The sequence below is a fragment of the Ahaetulla prasina genome, chromosome 1 (assembly GCF_028640845.1).
Source record: "Ahaetulla prasina isolate Xishuangbanna chromosome 1, ASM2864084v1, whole genome shotgun sequence".
In the NCBI taxonomy this organism is placed as follows: Eukaryota; Metazoa; Chordata; class Lepidosauria; order Squamata; family Colubridae; genus Ahaetulla; species Ahaetulla prasina.
In genome coordinates, this window is record NC_080539.1 from 141,331,373 (window position 1) to 141,355,839 (window position 24,467).

At 41.2% G+C, this 24,467-nt stretch overlaps 1 protein-coding gene across 1 annotated transcript in view; it reads left to right on the top strand.

Moving 5' to 3' along the window:
* The first annotated feature begins 3,471 nt into the window (after positions 1-3,471).
* COL21A1 (collagen type XXI alpha 1 chain) overlaps positions 3,472-24,467 on the top strand; it is a 116,438-nt gene continuing 95,442 nt past the window's right edge. The window contains exon 1 of the mRNA XM_058176888.1: positions 3,472-3,733. The gene's annotated coding sequence lies outside the window, so the exon portion shown is untranslated. The remainder of the gene's footprint in view (positions 3,734-24,467) is intronic.

Here is a 24,467-nt window from a genome sequence, read left to right on the forward strand (position 1 = left end):
ATTGGTCATTTAAATGTCAACAACATGTTATTTGTTAGGACTTTGAAACTGTTATCAATGGAAAGAACAGAAATGGGATGCTTAGAATTAGATGAATCTTTGAATTATACGAATCTGTCTTCATGCTTCTATCTGAGATTGTATGTTGGAAAGATAATCTAAAGGTGTCCGGGCATTTTGGGCCTTTGGGCCAATTTGGACTCCTGCTGAATACATGGACAACTCCATGTAATTTTCTTGGCAGCCTTTTTCAGAAATGGTTAGTTGTCTGTTTTCAAGAGCTGAAAATGGCTGGCCCAAGATCACATGACCGGCTTTTGCTTAAACAGAGCTGGGGTTTCTCTACTCCTAGTCCAGCACCTTAACCACTAGACCAAGCTAGCTCTTATCTAAATAAGATATTTAGATGCATCTTATCTAAAGAAGATATAAATGGCTTGCTGGCAAATTATACTGTATATATATTCTGTAACTACATAGGCCCCAATTCTGTTATATGCACAGAATATGATTCCTTACCAGCTGGGGAAAAAAAATAAGACTTCTGAATTCATTGTTCCATTCATTGGAAGTCCCAGAGATGCAAGGTCCCAATAATACATTAAGGCAAAAGCTTGTCTACCCCAAGGATAAAACACCCAGACACAAACTGAGCAATGTGGTATATGCAGAACAATGCAGGAGTGAGACATGTGCAGATCTGTACATTGGAGAAACAAAACAGCCACTTCATAAACTCATGCCAAACATAGGAGAAGAAACCCATCAGGACAAGCTTCAGCAGTCCATCTGCACTTGAAAGACAAAGGTCACTTTTTTGAAGACAGCAAAGTCCACATTCTGGACAGAGGACCATTGGTTTGAGAGAGGAGTCAAAGAGGACATTATGTTAAAATTGAACAGCCCTCTATCAGCAGGGCTGGGTGGGATATAACACCATCTTTCTCCTGTCTACAACACAATCCTTTCAGCAGTCCCAAGAAGGTTCCACAACAGGGTGGGTTCTATTAACCTTTACTACCGGTTCGCATCGTGCCCATGCGTGTGCGCTTACTCCGCTCACGCAGATCACTTTTGATGACATTCGGGCCAGTGGGCGGAGCCTTCTGCCAGTTTTACTACCAGTTCTATAGAACCGGTCCAAACCGGGGGCAACCCACCACTGTTCCACACCCATTTGAACACTGATTCAAATGATCCTGAGGGTACAGATAAACCCCCAAGGACCTCAACAAACTCTCAGAGAGCTAATGACAGTTCAGAATACTAATGATCAGATGTCTGCAAAGAATATAAATCCTTCCATTCCCCACCATTCAGTCAGAACTGAAGAAACTTTTTGGATGAGAAGTCAAATTTTCAAGAAAACAAAAGCCTTTTGAAAAGCACCTTTGGGACAACCATGCCCTGAATAATTGAGAATCTCCATAAATTTTCGTTGGAAGATTGCCCCAAAGAACCCCTCCTGCCACGCCTTTTCCTACTCTCTTTCTCTGCTGAATTCCTTGGTCCACAACACTTCAGAGGTACCAGGCCTGGCAGTAGAATAGAATAAGAATTCTTTATTGGCCAAGTGTGATTGGACACACAAGGAATTTGTCTTGGTGCATATGCTCTCAGTGGACATAAAAGAAAAGATTCTTTATTTGTCTACTATAACATTTAGACATGCTTTTTTTCTATCTGTTATGTGAGGTGGCCAGGTGGAGAATGGTTGTCCAGTTTCAATCTGTCACTTTTTTCAAAACAAGTAGTCCTGGACTTACTAAATCATTCATTTAGTGATCATTTGAAATTACAACGGCACTGAAAAAATGATTTATGACCATTTTTCACACTTATGACAGTTGCAGCATCCCTATGGTCACATGATCAGAATTTGGACACTTGGCAACTGGCATGTTTTTACGATGGTTGCAGTGCCTTGGGGTCATGTGATCATCTTTTATGACTTTTTGACAAGCAAAGTCAATGGGGAAGCGGCAGCCATTTACCAACCATGTTACTAGCTTAACAACTGCAATGGTTCTCAGTGATGGCAAGAAAAAATTGTAAAACGGGGCAAAATTCTCTTAACAACTCTCTTGCTTAGGAACATAAATTGTGGTTGTATGTTCAGTCGATTGTATGTATGTTGATTGTGGTTGTATGTTCAGGACTACCTGTGTCCTACCTCAAGCAGATGTTTCTTTGAACCTCCTGAGAATAAACTACTCAATAAACTACATTTCAGAATTCCAGGAGTAGTTTCTGAGCAGCCAAACCCTCCAGTAATTGAGCCCATCAGACTCCATGGAATCAATTTGACTGGGATCATAGCTGGGGGTGGCCTTCCATCCCCTTTTCCAAAAACCTTCTTGGTCAATTCATTTCTGCCATGATGTAGCTGCTTAGTTGCTCTCGCTACCACTCCCTAACATCCATGAGGTACATCCTCATCTGGTGTGTAAAAAAGATAGCGGACACATCTGGAAGGTGGCTTCCCCTCAAACAGCTGCTACTGAAGAAATAGCATTAATAAAATATCCACCGCAGACAGACTTTTCACAAAGCATCAGTTTACAGAAGGGACTCTACCAATGATGTTGCTAACATCCAGATTCCCCACCTGTGCAAATATCACCTGCAAACCAGGGGTAAAATCCAGCAGGTTCTGACAGGTTCTGGGGAACCAGTAACAGAAATGTTGAGTAGTTTGGAGAACTGGCAAATACCACCTCTGGCTGGCCCCAGAATGGGGTGGGAATGGAGATTTTGCAGTATCCTTCCCCTGCCACGCCCGCTAAGCCACGCCCACCCATCCGCACCGCGCCCACCCAGCCACTCCCCCAGAACCGATAGTAAAAAAAAAATGGATTTCACCATTGCTGCAAATCCACCAGATCCTTTTTATTTGCTAAGCCAGGCAGGGATGCTCCCTGATAGCCTAGAGAGACTTTACTTAGAAGTCAGAGTGATACTGGAGGCTGCTAGCTCCTCATTTCATAATCAATGCCCAGTTTTTAAAGGGGGCAAAAAAAGAATCTTAAAACACAACATTCAGCTGGCGCAAGGTATACCAAGACAGATTCCTAGGGGAACCCAGGCTGATATTTCAAGGTTACTTAGCAAGGTTATTTAGACTCGGGAATGATCGAAGCGTACCATATTGGTCTCCAGTATCCTTGCACAGGATTTAACTTTTCTGGAAGGAGACGACGCTCGTTTATTAAAGACAAGATCGCGCCGTTCCGGGCTTAATACGACAAACCTCCCACTTCCCCCGCGTTATTTGGCCTCCCCTCTCCGCCCCTCCTTCTCTGCTCAGGCGGCTCCCTCGGCAAAAGTTTATCCACGTGGAGGCGCAGCGCGGACGGGGAATCCCTCCCTGCCCGCCCCCTCCTGGCCAGGGCTCCCCTCCAGGCCCCGCCCCCCAGCAAAGCGCCTGGTTAAAGCAAGTTTCGGGAGGATCTGAAGAGAGGTTGGGTTTTTTTCCCACCCCCTTCACCAGCTGTAGCGTTTGAATTAGCAAGAGAGATTCCCTTGCCAGTGTCTGGGAATCTGGAAAAGAACGCTTAACGGTGCTCACTCAGAGTCTTGCCAGTTTGAAGCCGGTTTTTCCACACACACACACACACAGAAGTGGTCTTTTTGTCCATCATCTCGCTGTTTCACAGAGCTTGGATCTTAAGAGCGAAGGCTGTCAGTCTGAAGCAGCATTAGGATTTTTTTTCTTTCTGGGCCACTGCAGCAGGTAGGAGACGCAATGAAACTCACATTTGCAGGATGTAAAATGAGGTGTAGTCATCTCTCTCTCTTTCTTTCTCTCCTTTTCTTTCCTGGGATAGAGGTGTTGCAGTTGGAGCGCTAGGTAAGCAGGTGAGTGGGTGAAGATGAGGAGCAAACCTGATGGTCTTGCTAGAAGTGCTTTGTGTCTATTTTTTTTCTTGGGATCTTGTTGGTTTTTCTGAGGAAGCACCTGTGTGAGTGATTTGGGGCCATCCTCCTGTCCACTGAGCTGGGATGCTGATCTCATCATCTAATCCTATTCCTGGTGCCTGAACCAGTAAATTTCCTTGAGATTGACAAGGTTTATTCCAAAGAACCAGGAATATACTGGTAACGCTGGTTGAATTTGTGTCTATTGGATTCTTTTCTTTCTTTCTTTTTTTGGGGGGAGGCTTTGTGTTTGGCATGTTAACAATAATGAATTTTCTTTTTTCAACATATTGCTCTTAAGGCTAATATGAACCAAGAGGGTGATAACAGCATTGATGGTTCAGCTAGAAAGATTAAAAGCAAAAAGCAAGAAGGAGGGGAAAAAAAACCCCTCGCCCTGAAATCAGTGTGACTTTGGTGACTTCGAGGTCCTTAATATTTTCTGCTAAGTGCCTTTCTAATCTTTGTGCATCCAGAACCGAAGCTATTGAAAGTAAGGGGACTAGAAGGCCTCCAAGGTCCCTTCCAACTCTGATGTTATGTTATGTTATGTTATGTTATGTTATGTTATGATGTTGCATTAAAAACAACTTTTATTCTAACAGGCCTGGAAACCTGTTACATTCTCAGATGCTTATGGTCACAGACAGTGCACTATTGTTTTTATTAAAACTTAATTCAAGCAGTACCTCTGCTTAATGGAAAGGCAATCCAAGGAGTAAGGATTCAAGCTTTCTTAGACACTCAGATCCAATGTGCTTGTGGATTCAGCCCTGACACCGAATGACCAGATTTTGGCAATGACCAAAAGAGCTTTGTCTTAACTAAGTTAGTTTGGCAGCATTGCCAGTTCTTAGGGATTTCATATCAGGCTGTAACACCAAATGCCTTTGCTCTATCTCATTTGGGCTGTTTTAACGGACTCCACATGGAAACTTTCTTGGAAAAATCTTCAGAGGCTTCAGCCGGTCCAGCACTCTGTCAGTTGGTTGGCTCCAAAGAACAGGCAAATCCTTTTCTCCAACATTTGCACTTCATAGCTCTCTGGTTCTGCTTGCAAGTCAAGATGTTGGTTGTACAACCTCATGCCACTGTATTGTCCCAGTGCTGAATATGTTCAGGTCCTAGACTACACTCTTTTCCTCTAGGAAGGGAGTAGTGGTAGTGTAAGTTGTGTAAAACCCTGCACATGAGGGCATAACATCTGGGTAGTATAACATTTGTATCTCTGTGCTCTGAAATTTTGAGGAAGAACAGATTATATATATCAGCAACACCATTCTGACAGGTCCTTGAGATAAGTCCTTCCCCTGCCTTTAGTGACCTGTTTGGTGAACACATTAAAATAACCTTGGGTTTAAATAAGTGAGGTATCTATTCCTAGTTTCTGGAGCTCTCTTCTAAATCAAATCAGATTAATTCCATCTCTGTTGGCCTTCTGTTAGTAGGGTATACTAGGTTCATTCAGGCTCACTGTGAGAATTTAATTTGCTGTGGTAAAATAGGATTAATCTAGTGCTGCTTTATTTCCTAACTAGATTTTAATCTGTGTTTTAATGTTTTATTTATAATATTTGATTGCTTTTTTGTCATCAACTTTGGAAATTTGTTTTTCATGAATAATGTGAGGTGATGAATTATTTTCCAGAACCTGCTTCTGAATCAAAAGGAAACGTTTGTACACCTTGCAAGTAAAATTTGCTTTTACATTGTTTATGAACTTGCCTTATTCTGCTTGAAATCATCTTGCATTTACACCTAATATTAAGTCTTGCAGAGAATTCCATAGCTGAGCCATTACTCTGTGGAGCAATATTTTATTTGATCTATCTTGATAGATATTAAGTTCATTGGATTACTTTAGGTTCTAGATATATTTAACATAACATAACATCAGAGTTGGAAGGGACCTTGGAGGCCTTCTAGTCCAACCCCCTGCCCAGGCAGGAAACCCTACACCATCTCAGTCAGATGGTTATCCAACATTTTCTTAAAAATTTCCAGTGTTGGAGCATTCACAACTTCTGAAGGCAAGTCGTTCCACTTATTAATTGTTCTAACTGTCAGGAAATTTCTCCTTAGTTCTAGGTTGCTTCTTTCTTTGATCAGTTTCCACCCATTGATTCTTGTTCTACCCTCAGGTGCTTTGGAGAACAGCCCGACTCCCTCTTCTTTGTGGCAGCCCCTGAGATATTGGAACACAGCTATCATGTCTCCCCTAGTCCTTCTTTTTGTTAAACTAGATATACCCAGTTCCTGCAACCGTTCTTCATATGTTTTAGCCTCCAGTCCCCTAATCATCTTTGTTGCTCTTCTCTGCACTCTTTCTAGAGTCTCAACATCTTTTTTACATCGTGGCGACCAAAACTGGATGCAATATTCCAAGTGTGGCCTTACCAAGGCATTATAAAGTGGCACTAACACTTCACGTGATCTTGATTCTATCCCTCTGTTTATGCAGCCCAGAACTGTGTTGGCTTTTTTAACAGCTGCTGCACACTGCTGGCTCATATCTAAATGGTTATCCACTAGGACTCCAAGATCCCTCTCACAGGTACTACTATTGAGCAAGGTACCACATATACGGTACTGGTGCATTTTGTTTTTTGGCCTAAATGTAGAACCTTACTTTTTTCACTGTTGAATTTCATTTTGTTAGATAGCGCCCAATGTTCAAGTCTGTCAAGATCTTTCTGTAACTTGAGCCTATCTTCTGGAGTGTTGGCTATTCCTGCCAGCTTGGTGTCATCTGCAAATTTGATGAGTTCCCCATCTATCCCCTCGTCCAAGTCATTGATGAAGATGTTGAAGAGTACTGGGCCTAAAACAGAGCCTTGGGGTACTCCACTGCATACTTCCCTCCATGTGGATGTAGTTCCGTTGAGGACTACACGTTGAGTGCGGTTGGTCAGCCAGTTACAAATCCATCTGGTGGTGGTGCTGTCTGACCCACATTTTTCTACTTTATCTAGTAGTAGGTTATGGTCTACTTATTATTGTGCACTGACACACACACATATAGATCATATTGTATATAGCATGTCTTCCTACACCTTACTACTATTATAGTACTACTATTATACTACTGGCTTAGTTTTTTAGATTTTAAATTTAGAGGGGTTTTTAAATTGATTTTAATATTTATATTTTTTACTTTTAATTAATTGGGCAGTAGAATAAGTTTTTTAATGATTGTTTTAATTTGTATATTGATGTTTTTATATGCCTGTGAACCGCCCTGAGTCCTTTGGGAGATAGGGCGGTATATAAATTCAAACAATAAATAAATAAATAAATAAATAAATGGAGGTCCCCTGTCTTGTCTAAAAAAAAAATCAAAATGCTGCAATCCTGTTCATATGAAATTGTTTTAGCCTATTAAACATTTTGATTGTTCTGTTTTTTTGCATTCTTCTAACTAAGTGGTGACTTCCCAGTCTCTTTTTTCATTATTTATAGGTCCTAAGCCCGTGATGGCAAACCTATGGCATGCGTGCACGAGGTGGCAGGCAGAGCCATCTTTCTGGGCACGCAAGCTGTCGTCCAGCTCACCTGCAGCTGTGCATGCGCATGCACCCCAGCTGCTGTTCGGGCCTCCGGTATGCATGCCCACAATTCAGGGGACCCAGGTGGTATTTGAAGCTCTCCTGCGCATGCACGCTCATTTGTGCATGCATACAAGAGTATTTGCGTGCACCATGCACATGCGTAGATGGCATTCGCATGCATGCATCGCATGTGCAAAAACTGCATGGGGGGGAAGCCGTGCGAAACCTGCGTGCATACGCAGATGGTGTGGTTGTGTACACAGCGCATGGGGAAGAGTCACACATTAGCACGGATAGCACACACACATGCGTGAAGCACGCAAAACTCGTACCTGCTTGGCACTCAGTGAGTAAAAGATTCTCCACCAATGTCCTAAACTATTCAAACTTATTTTTGGCTACTCTGTTGGTCTTAAGTGGGCAATCTTGATAATTACAAGAGTGATGCTTATTGTGGAACTCAGATAACTCATCAAACTTAATTATGTACTACTATAATATCATTGGCATGTGGGTAACCCATGCCTAAGGAAAGCTGAGTACTGGACAAATGCATCTGTCACAAATGCATCATTGTTATCTCAAAGGAGCATAGCCCTGAATTTAACATGATCCCCAATTCTAAAGGATTGAAAAAAAAACCCTCACAGTTAAAACAAAATGAACTGTGGTATGTTCAGTTTTTGTATTTTGCTAAGTAAGGTTGCTAATTTTAACTAAAATCAGTCCTGTAATTTACCTTAATGAAACGTATGGTTATATGTGTGAAACACTTTTTATTGTATTTATTTGTACTGTATGTATTAAGCAATGTCATTAACCATTTTTATTGAAAACCGTTGTCCTGGTATATGTGGATGGAGATAATCATCCAGGTCATGGTTGTCTCAAAGGTGCTTCCCCCTCCCCCCTCAAAAGGCAATTGGACTTTCTTTGTTTTTTCTTTGAAAATGTTTGACTTCTCATCCAAGAAACGTCTTCAGTTCTTCTGAATTTGGATGAGAAGCAAAATATTTTCAAAGAAAACAAACCAAGAAAGTCCAGTTGCCTTTTTAGGGGAGGGAAAAAAGCACTTTTGGGATACCTGCTTATGGTAGCGATGCCGGGTAGCACACAGAGAATTAAAGCCGACAAACAATACTGTATAACAGGGGTCTCCAATCTTGGCAAGTTTAAGACTTGTGGACTTCAACTCCCAGAAGCTTTGCTGGCTGAGGAATTCTGGGAGTTGAAGTCCACAAGTCTTAAAGTTGCCAAGATTGGAGACCCCTGATGTATAACAATAGAACCTAAGAAATAATAATTTGTGTGAACCTAAAATTCCAGCATTAATACATATAGACCCACATTATTCCACCAACGTGGCTGGTTTAACCTACTGGCTCTAATAAGATCTAGGTCTTCAATGCCTTATGAAAGTCTAGAAGGGTTGGAGCCCTGCTGATATCTGGGGATTGCTGTGTATGTCAAAGGATCAGGTAAAAAAAAAGTTACATAAATTGAATGAATTACTAATCCAGACTATTTGCCTATAAATTAAGGTTTCCATTTATAATGTTAAATGATTCCTCGGTGTGCATATTCCACTCATTTTTTGTCCCAAGCACCTTCTTTTTCCTTCCTTTTTTCCACCAGGATGGACCTGGGATAAGGAGATGAGATAGCTGCTCTGAGAAGAAGGGCTAAGAGGCAGGGAGGAACAAAACCAGTGATGGTGATGATACTGAATAAGTAGAAGTAACTGGACAGGGAGGGAGAGATGAGAGAGATGCTCTGCTTAGATAGTATAAAAAGGATTAAAATTCAGCAGGCAGATAGTGCCTACAAGCCAATAGCTAATCTTCAAAGGGATTTGCACTTTTAAGCAGTGTATCTATAGGTATCTATACCAGGATTTCCCACCTGTGCAAAACCTTTTATTCTTTGCAAATGTAGAATGACCCCTTCCCCAATTCTTAAGAAATGATGGTGTTCCCATCATGCTTTATTTATCTGCATTGCTCCATTCATTCGTATTAGCCACACTCACTCTTGAGCAACTGCTAATGTTCTTGACTGACTCTTGCTTGGGCACACCGGTGCTGATATTGGCCATCGAGCTGCTATGAGTTGTTAATTAAAGCTTTCCTCAGTGTCCTGGAATGTCTGATACGGCATTCTTCCAATGCAACATAGGACATTTTTGTTTGAAAGTGTATCTTGATTCACTCTTGGGGCCAGCTAAATCTGCAGCTTAAGGAGGTTGGGAAGAACAAATGTTGGCCCATATAAAAACTCTACTGACTCTTGGTCCCATACCAGGAGCTAATGCGTAATTGTAAAATTCTTGAGTTTGTAGGACTTAAAGTTTAGGTCTTTGGTAAATTTGTCTGTGCTGGAGCTATGAACTGTTTCACTCATTGTACTAATGTATGATTGAACTGTGGTTTGTTACATCACAATTGCGTAGATTCGTACACCACAGCAGGCTAAAAAGTTCATGACACTTCCTTTATATCCTCTGGGAACTCTGTGTCCCCCACCTCACTCCGCAATAAAAAGCAATGTCTTCTTTAAATGAGTTGTTATAGAAAACTATTTATAATCTGCCTTGGAGGCTAGTTTAAGGCTAGATTCACACATTATTCTGAAATAGTCTTTATCCAATCATGTTTATCAAACATACCATGATGGGCTTCCTAACAGTAAATCTTAATTTATAGTTTACAATCCATAATGAATGGCTTTACACAACATGCTTGGCTAAATGCTAGTGTGTAGCTTAGCAAAATGTTTTTGCCACTAAATTAGCAAAGAGGTGGAACTGGATTTGAGGAATAACTGTATGTATTTTTTATTAATTTTTTTTCTTATAAAGCATAACAGTTAGCTGGAAGTAGGAATTGTAGATTCTTGATGATGATCTTCCTAATATTACTGTAGTATGATAATTATGATGCTTTGACTCTTATGGCATTAGAATTGACTTTCTGGGTTTAGTTCTTGGAGATTTTAATCTGATATCTAAAGGTTTTAACCACAGCTGTAAAAATACCATAAATACACATGACTGGAATAAATTGGAGAGTTAAGTTGGCCCAATAAAATAGTTGTGCAGAATTTGGCCAATCTTGGTTGGTGGAGGGCCCCTGGCAACCTAGAATATGAGTAAGAAAGCATAAGGAATCCTAGCAAATGTATATATAGTCACCTAACAATTGAAATAGGACTGAGCAGGTTATTTATTGAAACAACACTGCGAGTAAAGTTATTTTGGCACAGTCATAGGTAAGCAGTTACTTTTGAAATTATTCCTAGATATTGGATTGCCAGATGCTTAAAAGTGGAAACAAAGCAATCTTACAGTATTGCTGATTAATGAAAACCTCAGCACTTTATATACTATTAAAATATTATCTGCCTCACATTTGTTATAGCTAAATTTTTTACTTTGCAGTAATTTCCTATACCCTTCCCAATCTAGTTCCTGCTGTGATGTAACAATAGAATTGAAATTAATAGCACAAGTTCAGAGTCATTATGTTTAATGGTTTCCTATTTTTAAATTGAAACCCTATTTTTAAAGCTGTCTTTCGAAGAGCAGTTGAACAACATGCAACTTCATACTTGGGCCACCCAAATTCAAATGTCATCTCCCCATATGGATTCTCCATCTAATTCCCAGTCTGATGAGATCCAAAAGTCAAGAAAGCTTTCAAGCAAGGAGTTATGGATGTGGCTGCCCAAGTTGATATTGCAGCACTTAGATATGTCAAGTCTTTGAAGTCGCTTGTTCAACACAAATGAGAAAAATATTTGACAACTTACATGCCTCAACATCTTAGAAAAGCTTTTTTAAAAGCTTGATTCGAACAATTGGATTCCATGGAAAGATGTGGGAAGTTTCAAGGAGCCAGTTTGATCTAATGGCTAAGGCTCCAGGCTAGAAACTGGGAGATAGTGAGTTCTAGTCCCACCTTAGCCATGAAAGCCAGCTGGATGACTTTTCGGCCAGTCACTCTCTCTCAGTCCAACTCACGTCAGGGTTGTGGGGAAAATAGGAGCAGAAAGGTGTGTTAGATATCTTCACCGCCTTGAGCTGTTTGTAAAAATAATAAAGACAGGTTAAAAATAAATAATACAAGTTTTTGTAGGCATTATTCAATTATAGCCTGGAGGTTTGCTGATATTTGGACTTGGTTGAAACATCATGTGTTTTATGTCCTTCCAATGTAATTTATATTTATGAAAATAAATTTGGGTTATGATTTTCTCAGTACAAATTATGTATATATTTTGAATACATTAGTCATACTAAGTTCCACTCCCCCGTTGTTTGTGATAAATAATTTCTTTAGTGTCGGGCCCAATCTCACATTCCCAAAGTTACTTCTATAGCTAATTTAGATAAGGTGCTAATTGGAGGGAACTTTAATGTCCCCACCTTAAGGTTGGATGCTCAATAAAAGAATATGTCTGTGTATAGAAGAAACCGTGAAAATTTATACTAAAATGTTTTTTTAAGCAGTAAATGACATGGAAGCTGAACCATAACTTGTAAAACCAAGATTAGTAAAAAGTCAATTTATCTTTGAAAAATCTTGGCTGAATTGTATTGATTGTCCTCAATATTGGTGAATTCCTATTGCTTTAAGATTAGGGTAAAAAACAGCAAAGAAAGTTAGAAAAAAGAAGTGAAATGAAAAGTGGAAGTAAATTGCTGCAAAATAGAACTACCACAATGTGGTAGTGTAGACTAGACTAGACTAGAATTAATCTAGTTTAAAACAGCACAGCAACTGTTAAATTATTGTCTCTTGCACTAAGACTCAATCAGCGTGTGTTTTTGTAGTCCAGGTGTCTTAATATACCTGCAGAATATAAATATGCTCCAGCGTAAAAGCTGTTGTCTCTTGAGTTACGTGGTGATTTTGTGGTGGAGTGGCTCCAATGGCACTAATTCTTTATAACCACAACGGGACAATGAGGTATAGATAGAGAGTTAAGGATTTATTATGTATCCTCTTTTGGCTTATACTCTGCCCGCCTGCTTTGAGACAGTGGTTTTCAAACTTGACAACTTTAACTCTCCTTCCCTTTCTCCTTCTCTCCTTCTTTCCTTCTCCTGTCCCCTCTCTATTTCCCCTCTCTCTTCTTCTCCACTTCTATCCCCTTCCCTTTCTACTTCTTGCAACTGCAACTACATAGCAAAAAAGGCTCTAAGAGTTGTAAACCTAATCTTTTTTTTATTTTTTTAAGTTTTGTCACAACAGTGTACACAAACATCGTCATAAGTAAAAACAACATATCATGAAAGAAAAATATGTATATATAAGTAAAAGTATGCAACAGCTATGTTAATTTGATATAATGAAGGGAACAATAGAACCGGAATGGTAGGCACTTTTGTGCTTCTTTTCCAAAAACACTACACTACTAACCAGAGTTAAACATTTGCTAGACCAATTCTAGAATACAGCTTGCCTGTCTGGAACCCATACCACATTTCAGACATCAATACAATTGAACGTGTCCAGAAATATTTTACAAGAAGAGTTCTTCACTCCTCTGAAAACAACAAAATACCTTATCCCACCAGACTTGAAATCCTAGGCTTAGAAAACTTAGAACTCAGTCGCCTTAGACAAGACCTAAGTTTAACTCATAGAATCATCTATTGTAATGTCCTTCCTGTTAAAGACTACTTCAGCTTTAATTGCAATAATACAAGAGCAACCAATAGATTTAAACTTAATGTTTCCTGCTTTAATCTAGATTGCAGAAAATATGACTTCTGTAACAGAATCATCAGTGCTTGGAACACTTTACCTGACTCTGAGGTCTCTTCCCATAATCCCAAAAGCTTTAACCAAAAACTTTCTACTATTGACCTCACCCCATTCCTAAGAGGACCATAAGGGGCGTGCATAAGAGCACAAACGTGCCTACCGTTCCTGTCCTGTTGTTTTTCTTTTTTTCTTCTTATATATGTATATGCTTATACCTCCTTATATTTCTTCATATATATGTTTATATACTATATAATCTTTTTGTGTGATGCTTATGTATATTGTTGTGACAAAATAAATAAATAAAATAAAATAAATAAATACTCTTCTCCTCCCCTCCACTCCCCTGTCTCCTTTCCCCTCTCTACCCTTACTCTTTCTCCCCTCTTCTCCTACTCCCGTCCACTCCACTCCATTTCTCTGGAGAAAGGAAAAGAGAGGAGACAAGGAAGGAGGAAAGTAGAGAGAAGGAGAGGGGAGGAGAGAAGAGAGGGAGGAGAAAGAAGAGGAAAGGAGAGCGATTGCTGTAAAAATGAGTGAAATAAGGTGTACAGGAGAAAAGAAAACAGATGGGCAATTTCATATTGAAATATATGAATATATGAAAATTAAAATTTTGTGTAAAAGGTAGTAAATAATATGGAATAAGGAAAATGGAATGTAATAATTAGGGATGTGTTTATATGTATTGAAATGTATGATACTCAAACATCGCGCCATTCACACAATGATATGTATAAATTAAAAAAAAACTTGATTAAAAATAAAGCTTGGCAACTTTAAGATATATGGATTTCAATTCCCAGAATTCCCCAGCCAGGAGTTGAAATACACACATTTTAAAAGTTGTCAAGTTTGAAAACACTAAGATATTGCTAATCTGGGGTCATTTTCTTCCCAAGTAGATACAACCCAGCATGTGCTCTTTCATTTTCCTTCTGATAGGCTGAGCTACATATTGCTTATCCCTAAATTGTATTTTCTGTAAATAAATCTACTTCTATTAGTGTTGTCAAACCAGCTTCCCCTAATCATTGCTCAGATCAGATTCCCAGTCTTAGGAACACACACATGTGGAACACTTCCAGCTCCAAAATTTTCCTTACTGTTTCTTTCTGACAATGATCATCTTTGGGGTCAGAGTAAATATTCATTGGGATAAGATGTTTAGTGTTGGTTTTGCTTTGAGAGAGGATAGGAGGGAGTGCTTGGTTCCTCTCCATAAAGCCCTTGGTAATGATGTTCTGCTAGCAACTTTTGCTCTCCTTTGTTCTTACTTTAGGATCATTTGTTCATTCGTAAATTCAAATTGGATGCAAGGGTAGAGAAGATGTTGGAGTGTCTCTAATTCCTTATTGCTAATACATTCATATGGCTGCATTTTCATTTTTTTATTATTATTGCTGTGTTTTCATTGTTTATCATTTCATTGTTTTACTATTGTTAGTTTTACATTTTTTAGAATTTTACATTCTACTTTTGTTAAGTACAGAATAGCCCGTGGTGAGATGGGCGGCAAATAAATTTAAAAATAAATAAATTCTATCCATCTCAGCCTTTTAGAGAATTGTAAGTGGCAATTTCCTGGTGTTCATGTAAATAATATCATAAATATTATGTGTACTTAGACACAAAGTGCTGAATATAAAGATGGAACTATGTATTGTGCAATTCTATTTTGAAGGTGAGTAGAAATTATCTTATTAGTGAATAATTTCGTATTATACAGCGCTACCAGATCTGGCTTGTAGAAAAGAGTTTTCTGTTTCTTCTTGCCATTTAGTGATTGTCAAGATATTATAGATCAGCTCTGGAGTCAGTATAGATGGTGAGAACGAGGGCAGCATAATTGCAAATGTAATAGTCCTGCATCCAGTTTTGATCAAGGTTTAGGTTGGATTACTATGGTATGGAAGACAAAGCTTTCAAGAATGAGGCTCTTATTCTTGTTGCAAGCAGAGTACCAAATTATGCTACTTTTGTACCAGTGGTGAAATCCAATTTTTTTTACTACCGGTTCTGTGGGTGTGGCTTGGTGGGCGTGGTGTGGCTTGGTGGGCGTGGTAGGGGAAGGATACTGCAAAATCTCCATTCCCATCCTACTCTGGGGCCAGCCGGAAGAGGTATTTGCCAGTTCTCCAAACTACTCAAAATTTCCGCTACCGGTTCTCCGAACTGCTCAAAATTTCCGCTACTGGTTCTCCAGAACCTATCAGAACCTGTTGGATTTCACCCCTGCTTTGTACTATTTATTTATTTATTTATTTATTTATTTATTTATTCGTACTTTTATACCGCCCTATCTCCCTAGGGACTCAGGGCGGTGTATAGCCATATAAAAACACATAAATATACAAAGTAAAACATTCATCTAAAAAACTTATTATATAGGCCAAAATTTAAAATAGACATATAAACAATAAAACCCAATTTAAAACCAAATCTAAAATTTAGACATTTAAAATTTTAAATTTTTTTTAAAAAATCTAGTCCAATCCTGCGCAAATAAATGTGTCTTGAGCTCGCGGCGGAAGGTCCGAAGGTCAGGAAGTTGACGAAGTCCTGGGGGAAGCTCGTTCCAGAGGGTGGGAGCCCCCACAGAAAAGGCCCTTCCCCTGGGCGTCGCCAGTCGGCAGTGCCTGGCCGACGGCACCCTGAGGAGTCCCTCCCTGTGAGAGCGCACGGGCCGGTGGGAGGCATTCGGTGGCAGTAGACGGTCCCGTAAGTAACCCGGACCTATGCCATGGAGCGCTTTGAAGATCATTACCAAAACCTTGAAGCGCACCCGGAAAACCACAGGCAGCCAGTGCAGTCTGCGCAGGAGGGGTGTTACATGGGAGCCACGAGGGGCTCCCTCTATCACCCACGCAGCCGCATTCTGAACTACCTGGAGTCTCCGGGTGCTCCTCAAGGGGAGCCCCATGTAGAGAGCATTGCAGTAGTCCAGGCGAGATGTCACGAGAGCATGAGTGACCGTGCATAAGGCATCCCGGTCCAGAAAGGGACGCAACTGGCGGACCTGGTGAAAGGCTCTCCTGGAGACGGCCGTCAAGTGATCTTCAAAAGACAGCCGTCCATCCAGGAGAACGCCCAAGTTGCGTACCCTCTCCATTGGGGCCAATGACTCGCCCCCAACAGTCAGCCGAGGCTGCAGCTGACTGTACCGGGATGCCGGCATCCACAGCCACTCCGTCTTGGAGGGATTGAGCTTGAGCCTGTTTCTCCCCATCCAGACCCGTATGGCTTCCAGACACCAGGACAACACCTCGATAGCTTCGTTGGGGTGGTCCGGTGTGGAAAAGTACAGCTGAGTGTCATCAGCGTACAGCTGGTACCTCACACCGAAACCACTGATGATCTCACCCAGCGGCTTCATATAGATGTTGAACAAGAGGGGCGAGAGAATCGACCCCTGAGGCATCCCACAAGTGAGGCGTCTCGGGGCCGACCTCTGCCCCCCCGTCAACACCGTCTGCGACCGATCGGAGAGATAGGAGGAGAACCACCGATAAACGGTGCCTCCCACTCCCAATCCCTCCAACCCAGTGCAGCAGGATACCATGGTCGATGGTATCAAAAGCCGCTGAGAGGTCTAATAGGACCAAGGCAGAGGAATAACCCCTATCCCTGGCCCTCCAGAGATCATCCACCAATGCGACCAAAGCCGTCTCGGTGCTGTAACCGGGCCGGAAACCGGACTGGAACGGGTCCAGATAGACGGTTTCCTCCAGGTACCGGGGGAGCTGACATGCCACCACACTCTCTACAACCTTCGCCGCAAAGCGAAGGTTGGAGACCGGACGATAATTACCTAACACAGCTGGGTCCAGGGAAGGCTTCTTGAGGAGAGGCCTCACCACCGCCTCTTTCAAGGTGGCCGGAAAGACCCCCTCCAACAAAGAAGCATTTGTAAGCCCCTGGAGCCAGCCTCGTGTCACATCCTGTGCGGCCGGCACCAACCAGGAGGGACACGGGTCCAGTAAACATGTGGTGGCATTCAGCCTGCCCAGCAACCTGTCCATGTCCTCGGGAACCACAGGGTCAAACTCATCCCAAACAACCTCAACAAGACGGCTCTCAGACATCCCACCCGGATCTACCCAATACTATACTGTAAGATCAACAAATTCATGAAAAGAGCTACTTGGTAAGGGTGGAGGGGACAAGTAGAAGAAGCATTCCAGATTGATTCATGGATATTATAGAAACAAGTCATTATTTTATAGAGTAAATGATGCATTAGAATAGTTTATCCTCTGACTGGGCATCGGGGTAAAATCCAGCAGGTTCTGACAGGTTCTGAGAACCGGTAGAGGAAATTTTGAGTAGTTCAGAGAACTGGAAAAACACCACCTCTGGCTGGCCCCAGAGTGGGGTGGGAATGGAAATTTTGCAATACTCTTCCCCTGCCACACCAAGCCACGCCCACCAAGCCACATCATGCCCACCAAGCCACGCCCTCCGAACCGGTAGTAAAAAAAAAATGAATTTCACCACTGCTGGGCATATGCTGTTTCAGGAAGAACCTCTTTGACAACTGAAGTTAAGTTGTAATTTCTCACCTTTAGCAGTTGGATTGGGGCTTTTTACATATGTAATTTTTTGACATTTAAAACATACCAAGAAAATTTCCGCACAGTCTTTGTATAAGAGAATGTCTAGCACTCATAGGACAAAATATTGCATTGTTTATGACACTTGTTCTGTGATGTCTCAACACATTACATTTGAATTTAGCTTTAATGTTGTTAACAGGGGGGCAGAGGTCGACCGCGTGTTGCCTCACTTGTGGGGTGCCGCAGGGGTCGATTCTCTCGCCCCTTCTGTTCAACATCTATATGAAGCCGTTGGGTGAGATCATCAGTGGCTTCGGGGTGAGATACCAGCAGTACGCTGACGACACCCAGCTGTACTTTTCCACCCCGGGCCACCCCAATGAAGTTGTTGAAGTGCTGTCCCGGTGTTTGGAGGCCGTACGGGTCTGGATGGGGAGAAACAGGCTCAAGCTTAATCCCTCCAAGACGGAGTGGCTGTGGATGCCGGCATCCCGATTCAGTCAGCTGCAGCCGCAGCTGACTGTTGGTGGCGAGTTATTGGCCCCAAAGGATAGGGTGCGCAACTTAGGTGTCCTCCTGGATGAACGGCTGTCGTTTGAAGATCATTTGACGGCCGTCTCCAGGAGGGCCTTCCACCAGGTTCGCCTGGTTCGGCAGTTGCGCCCCTTCCTTGATCGGGATGCCTTGTGCACAGTCACTCACGCGCTCGTTACCTCTCGCTTGGATTATTGTAATGCTCTCTACATGGGGCTCCCCTTGAGGTGCACTCGGAGGCTTCAGTTAGTCCAGAATGCAGCTGCGCGGGTGATAGAGGGAGCTACTCGTAGCTCCCACGTAACACCGCTCCTGCGCAGACTGCACTGGCTGCCTGTGGCCTTTCGAGTGCACTTTAAGGTGTTGGTTACGACCTTTAAAGCGCTCCATGGCTTAGGGCCTGGGTACTTACGGGACCGCCTGCTGTTACCTCATGCCTCCCACCGACCCGTACGCTCTCACAGAGAGGGACTTCTCAGGGTGCCGTCCGCCAAGCAATGCCGGCTGGCGGCCCCCAGGGGAAGGTCCTTCTCTGTGGGGGCTCCCACACTCTGGAACGAGCTTCCCCCGGGTTTACGCCAAATACCTGACCTTCGGACCTTCCGCCGCGAACTGAAGACACATCTTTTCATTTGCGCGGGGCTGGCTTTAATTTTATTGAATTTTATTGGTTTTTTAAATTTTTTAAAATTTTTAATATTAATCTTAAATGGGATTTTAGTTTTTTATATATTTTAAAGTTTCGGGCTAATTATAATAAGTTTTTTAATTCACATTTTAAATTGTACATTGTATTGTCTTTTTTACTTCTGCCTGTACACCACCCTGAGTCCTTCGGGAGAAGGGCGGTATAAAAATTAAATAAAATAAATAAATAATAAATAAATTAATTAATTAATTAAGAGCAATTTCCATTTAGAAGTTTATTACAAGTGGATCAACTACTTTTAAATGAAGGTAGTCCTCAACTTCCCACCATAATTGAGTCCAAAATTTCTGTTGCTAAGTGAGACAGTTGTTAAGTGAGTTTTGCCCCATTTTACAACCTGGTGTGCCACAATTGTTATGTTAATCACTGCAGTTGTTAAATTATTAACATGGTTGTGAAGTGAATCTGGCTTCCCCATTGGTTTTGACAGGAGGTCACAAAAGGTGATCATATGACTTCAAGACACTGTAACCGTCATAAATATGAGCCAGTTGCCAAGTGTCCAAATTTTGATCACATGACCACATGGCTACTGCAATGGTCAGAAGTGTGAAAAACGACCATAAGTCATTTTTTTCAGTGCTTTGTAACTTTGAACGGTCACTAAACGAATGGTTATAAATTGAGGGCTACCTGAAAATATCATGTTTTTGTGAGATGGGGATGGTTCCAAAGAATAGAATAGAATTGAATAGATATTTTTTTTATTGGCCAAGTGTGATTGGACACACAAGGAATTTGTCTTGGTGCATATGCTCTCAGTGTACATAAAAGAAAAGATACCTTCATCAAGAATCATAAGGTACAACACTTATGATTAATTAAGTCATTAAGTCATTAAGAGTCATTAAGAGTCATAGGGTACAAATAAGCAATCAAATCATATTAGGAAACAGTCAATATAAATCGTAAGGATACAAGCAACAAAATAACAGTCTTACAGTCATAAGTGGAGGAGATGGGTGATAGGAACGATAAGATTAATAGTAATGCAGACTTAGTGAATAATTTGACAGTGTTGAGGGAATTATTGGTTTAACAGAGTGATGGCGTTTGGGGAAAAACTGTTCTTGTGTCTAGTTGTTTTGATGTGCAGTGCTCTATAGCATCGTTTTGAGGGTAGGTAGGAGTTGAAACAGTTCGTGTCCAGGATGTGAAGAGTCTGTAAATATTTCACAGCCGTCTTTTTGACTCGTGCAGTATACAGATCCTCAATGGAAGGCAGGTTGGTAGCAATTGTTTTTTCTGCAGTTCTAATTATCCTCTGAAGTCTGTGTCTGTCTTGTTGGGTTGCAGAACCAAATCAGACAGTTATAGAGGTGCAGATGACAGACTCAGTAATTCCTCTGTAGAACTGGATCAGCAGCTCCTTGGGCAGTTTGAGCTTTCTGAGTTGGTGCAGAAAGAACATTCTTTGTTGTGCTTTTTTAATGACGTTTTTGGTGTTAGGTGTCCATTTTACATCTTGCGATATGGTAGAACCTAGAAATTTGAAGGTCTCTACTGTTGATACTGTGTGGTTAGTATTGTAAGAGGTGGAAGTATGGAAGGGTTTCTCCTAAAGTCTACCACCATTTCTATGGTTTTGAGTGTGTTCAGTTCCAGATTGTTCCCATTGCACCACGAGGTTAGCTGTTCAACCTCCCGTCTGTATGCGGATTCATCATTGTCTCGAATGAGACCGGTCACTGTTGTGTCATCTGCAAACTTCAGTAGTTTAATAGATGGATCGTTAGAGATGCAATCATTGGTAAAGATAGAGAAGTGGGGAGAGCACACAGCCTTGGGGGCCCCTGTGCTAATTGTGCAGGTATCTGATATGATTCTGCTTAGCTTCACCTGCTGCTTCCTGTTTGTTAGGTTTAGCTCTACTGACACAGTGAGATTTTTCAGCACAATGAAAACACTGTTGACTGTATATACTGAATATATTGGTTTAGATTAAATACTTCTGTTAATTTGTCAAGCCAGCATTCAGATCTCTTGGAAGAGCTAAGTGCCTTCTTTCTCATTTATTGATGAGCTTGTCTTATTTGTCTTGCATTCAGGAAAGTCCTGTAGAAAGCATTGGATTTAAAAAAATAAGCTTTTTTCATAGACTGTACAAGATTCTAGGTTTCCATAAGCCATTGATCTAGCTAGTTCTTATGCTCAACATTTTAAATGAGCCAGCCTGGCATGCCACACAATCCATTTACCCTATCTTACACATGGTTTTCAACAAATCGTGCATATCAAGTTCAGAAGTGTTCTGGGCTGTGGTCAAAGTTTCTCCCCACTTGCTTCTTAATGGTTTATTCTTCATGTTATCTGACATAGCGTAATCTTAAAGTGGGTCAAATTCAGCAGTTCAGTACAGCTTGCCAGAACAAACTGCATTTAGCGGTACAGTCCTTCTGCCTTGCATCAAATCTTGGAGCACGCAACAGGAACTTCCTCTGTTGTAGACAAGGAGTCTGTAGGTTCAAGGGCCTCTGTTGAGTCATAACAAAAATTGAAATTGAGTTGTTCCCAACTTTTTAAAAACTTTATTGTGGTTCTTTTGGCTCCACTAGATATGTCGGAGAGCTTCATTCAGATCCTACTTTTATGTAAACGAGCCTAATTTACACTTTCCAGACTACTGTGTACATTGGAACATAACTTTCGTCTGGATTTTGCACTTTGCCAAATTTTGTGATGCAGTTTTCGGCAACAACATTTGCAGACCAAACTGAGTACATTAGGAAAGTTACATCAGCATGCATATGTTAAGGAAGATTATCTATGCAAGCAAACACATAGAACTGTTTTGCTTTTTTTTAAAAAAAGGAATTGTAGAATAATGTAGACATTTGATGAAACAGAAGCATGATGGAGTTCATATAAAACTGAAATGGACTGAATTTAGATGGATCTGTATCGGGGTGAACTGGAAGCGGGAATTTTGAGTAGTTCGGAGAACAGGCAAATACCACCTCTGGCTGGCCTCAGAGTGGGATGGTAATGGAGATTTTGCAATATTCTTCCCCCAGGAGTGGGGAGGAAATGGGGATTTTGCACTGTCCTTCCCCTGGAGTGGGGTGGGAATGGAGATTTTGCAGTATCCTTCCCCTGCCATGCCCACCAAGCCACCATTCCCACCAAGCCACGCCCACAGAACCGGTAGTAAAAAAATTTGGATTTCACCATTGATCTGTATATCCCTAAGTTCCAACTTTGAGAGAAAGTCTTCAGTGTTTTAATAACTTTGTGTGCCCTTCAGTTTAAAATGCTATTAGTCATCTATCCTCTTTTTCTTAAAACAAAGGAATTTAGTTGTTACATATCCAAAGCAATACACCTGACTTTTTTGTATTCCCAGAATTAACTTGAAGCTACAAACGAAAATTATTGACAAGGAGCTCTTAGGCTCAGTTCAAATAGTTCATTTTCAAATAGTTTGATTTCAGCAAAATGCAGCAACATAAAATTTTGAGTCAAGTCAAAAGTTGTGAAAAATACTTACAAATTCAGAATAGTCAACCTGTAATGAAATACAGGTAGTCCTCGACTTATGACCACAACTGAACCCAACATTTCTGTTGCTAAGCAGGACAGTTCTTGAGTGAGCTTTGCCTTTCTTGACATAGTTGATAAGTGAATCATTGCAGTTGTTAAGTCAGTAACAGAGTTGTTAAGTGAATCTGGCTTCCCCATTGACTTTGCTTGTCAGACAGTTGCAAAAGATGATCACATGACCACAGAACACTGTGACTGACATAATTACATTCCAGTTGCCAATGGTTGTAAACGTGAAAATGGTCATACGTTACTTTTTTCAGTGAAACTTTGAAGAGTTACTAAACAAATGGTTGTATGTTGAGGATAATTCATACAAAAATAAACAGCATTCCTGAAATAAACATCAATTAAATTTTTGAGAACCTCCCTGCATGCTTTCCCCCAAAAAGTCATTGCTTTTAATCTTGATAAAAAGAAATAAAAAGGAAACAACCTATATTTTTAAAGCCATTCCTCTGAGAAGAATCATTTTGGACAGAGATTCCTCTTCATCTTTCACAATATGAGGCTTGCATATTTGTTCCCCTTCAGATTTTCACATGCAATCTGGTTTATTTATATATTCATTGTCTTAAACACACCTTGAACTTTCCTTCCTTCTTTCTTTTCTATTGCCAGAGTTTGGAATCAAAATTAGGTGTGTATATATATTGACAGTATACTATAATTTATATTTACTGTATATTTATATATATATTGACTATATAGTTAAAAAAAAACCAATAACACCTGCCCTAGAGTTTGAAATTCAATCTCTTTTGGATGGAATTTCAGTTCCTCTGAAATAGCAAGTTTATAGCTTAGGAGTGGTCTTTGACCTTCCTTTGGATTTAGGGATGGGCAGTAGTATTAAAGAGTAAGTCTGCAACAACTACTTCTTGTACAGCAGCTGGGTAGGTCTGTCTGAGAGTAGTTCAGATTTGACAGCAGTTATTTCTTCCTTAGTTGTGTTATGCCTTGATTACTTCAGTGTGCTCCATGTGGGGTTCTGTCTTTGAGGAACACTCAGAAGCTTTCATTGATGTAAAATGCAGTAGCCGGACTGCTTAGAGGTACATCATACTGGGCGGCTGTTACTTCACTGCTGAAAATATGCATTGGTTGCCGGTGGTTGTATGGTAGTGATGGCGAACCTTTTCAGCACCAAGTGCCCAAACCGGAACGTATGCACGTCCGCGCGCCTGAAACCCGAAGACCAGCTGGCTGGCCATGCGCACCGGCCAGCTGGTCTTTGGGTTTGCGGCATTCTGGTGGGTGCAAAGACCAGTTGGCTGGTGCGCATGTGTACACCGGAAACCAGAAGAGCAGCTGGCAATGGTGTGCATACTCACAGAGAGGGCTCTGTGTGCCACCTCTGGTACGCATGTCATAGGTTCACCATCAGGGTTGTATGGGAACAATTTTAAGTTGATAGCTTGGATCTTCAAAACCTTAAAGTGCTTCAGCCTAATATATGCTTATCTCAATAGGAAGCTTCCTGATAATTAAGTTGAGGGAAGGAGTACCCTCTTAAAGATGCCCTCGTCTTCCGCGATCCATTGGACAGAAACCTTGTCTTGTGATGTGCTGAATCTATGATATGCTTTCTTCCAGGAATTTCCTAGATTTAAGAAAGGAGTTAAGTCCTTTATTTCTGCTAGTTTCCCCCGCTAGTTTGGCTATGCTGAGGGGTGATTTTTATTAGAGGTTAACTGTTTATTTATCTTACTTTCATCTGCCTTCTGTATCCTCTGTGTCAGGGGTCTCCAACCTTGGCAACTTGAAGCCTGGTGGACTTCAACTCCCAGAATTCTGAAGTCCTCCAGGCTTCCAGATGCCAATGTTGGAGACCCCTGCTCTGGGTGGTTAGGTGCCAGCCTAGAAACCAGGCGATTGTGTGTTCTAGTCCGGC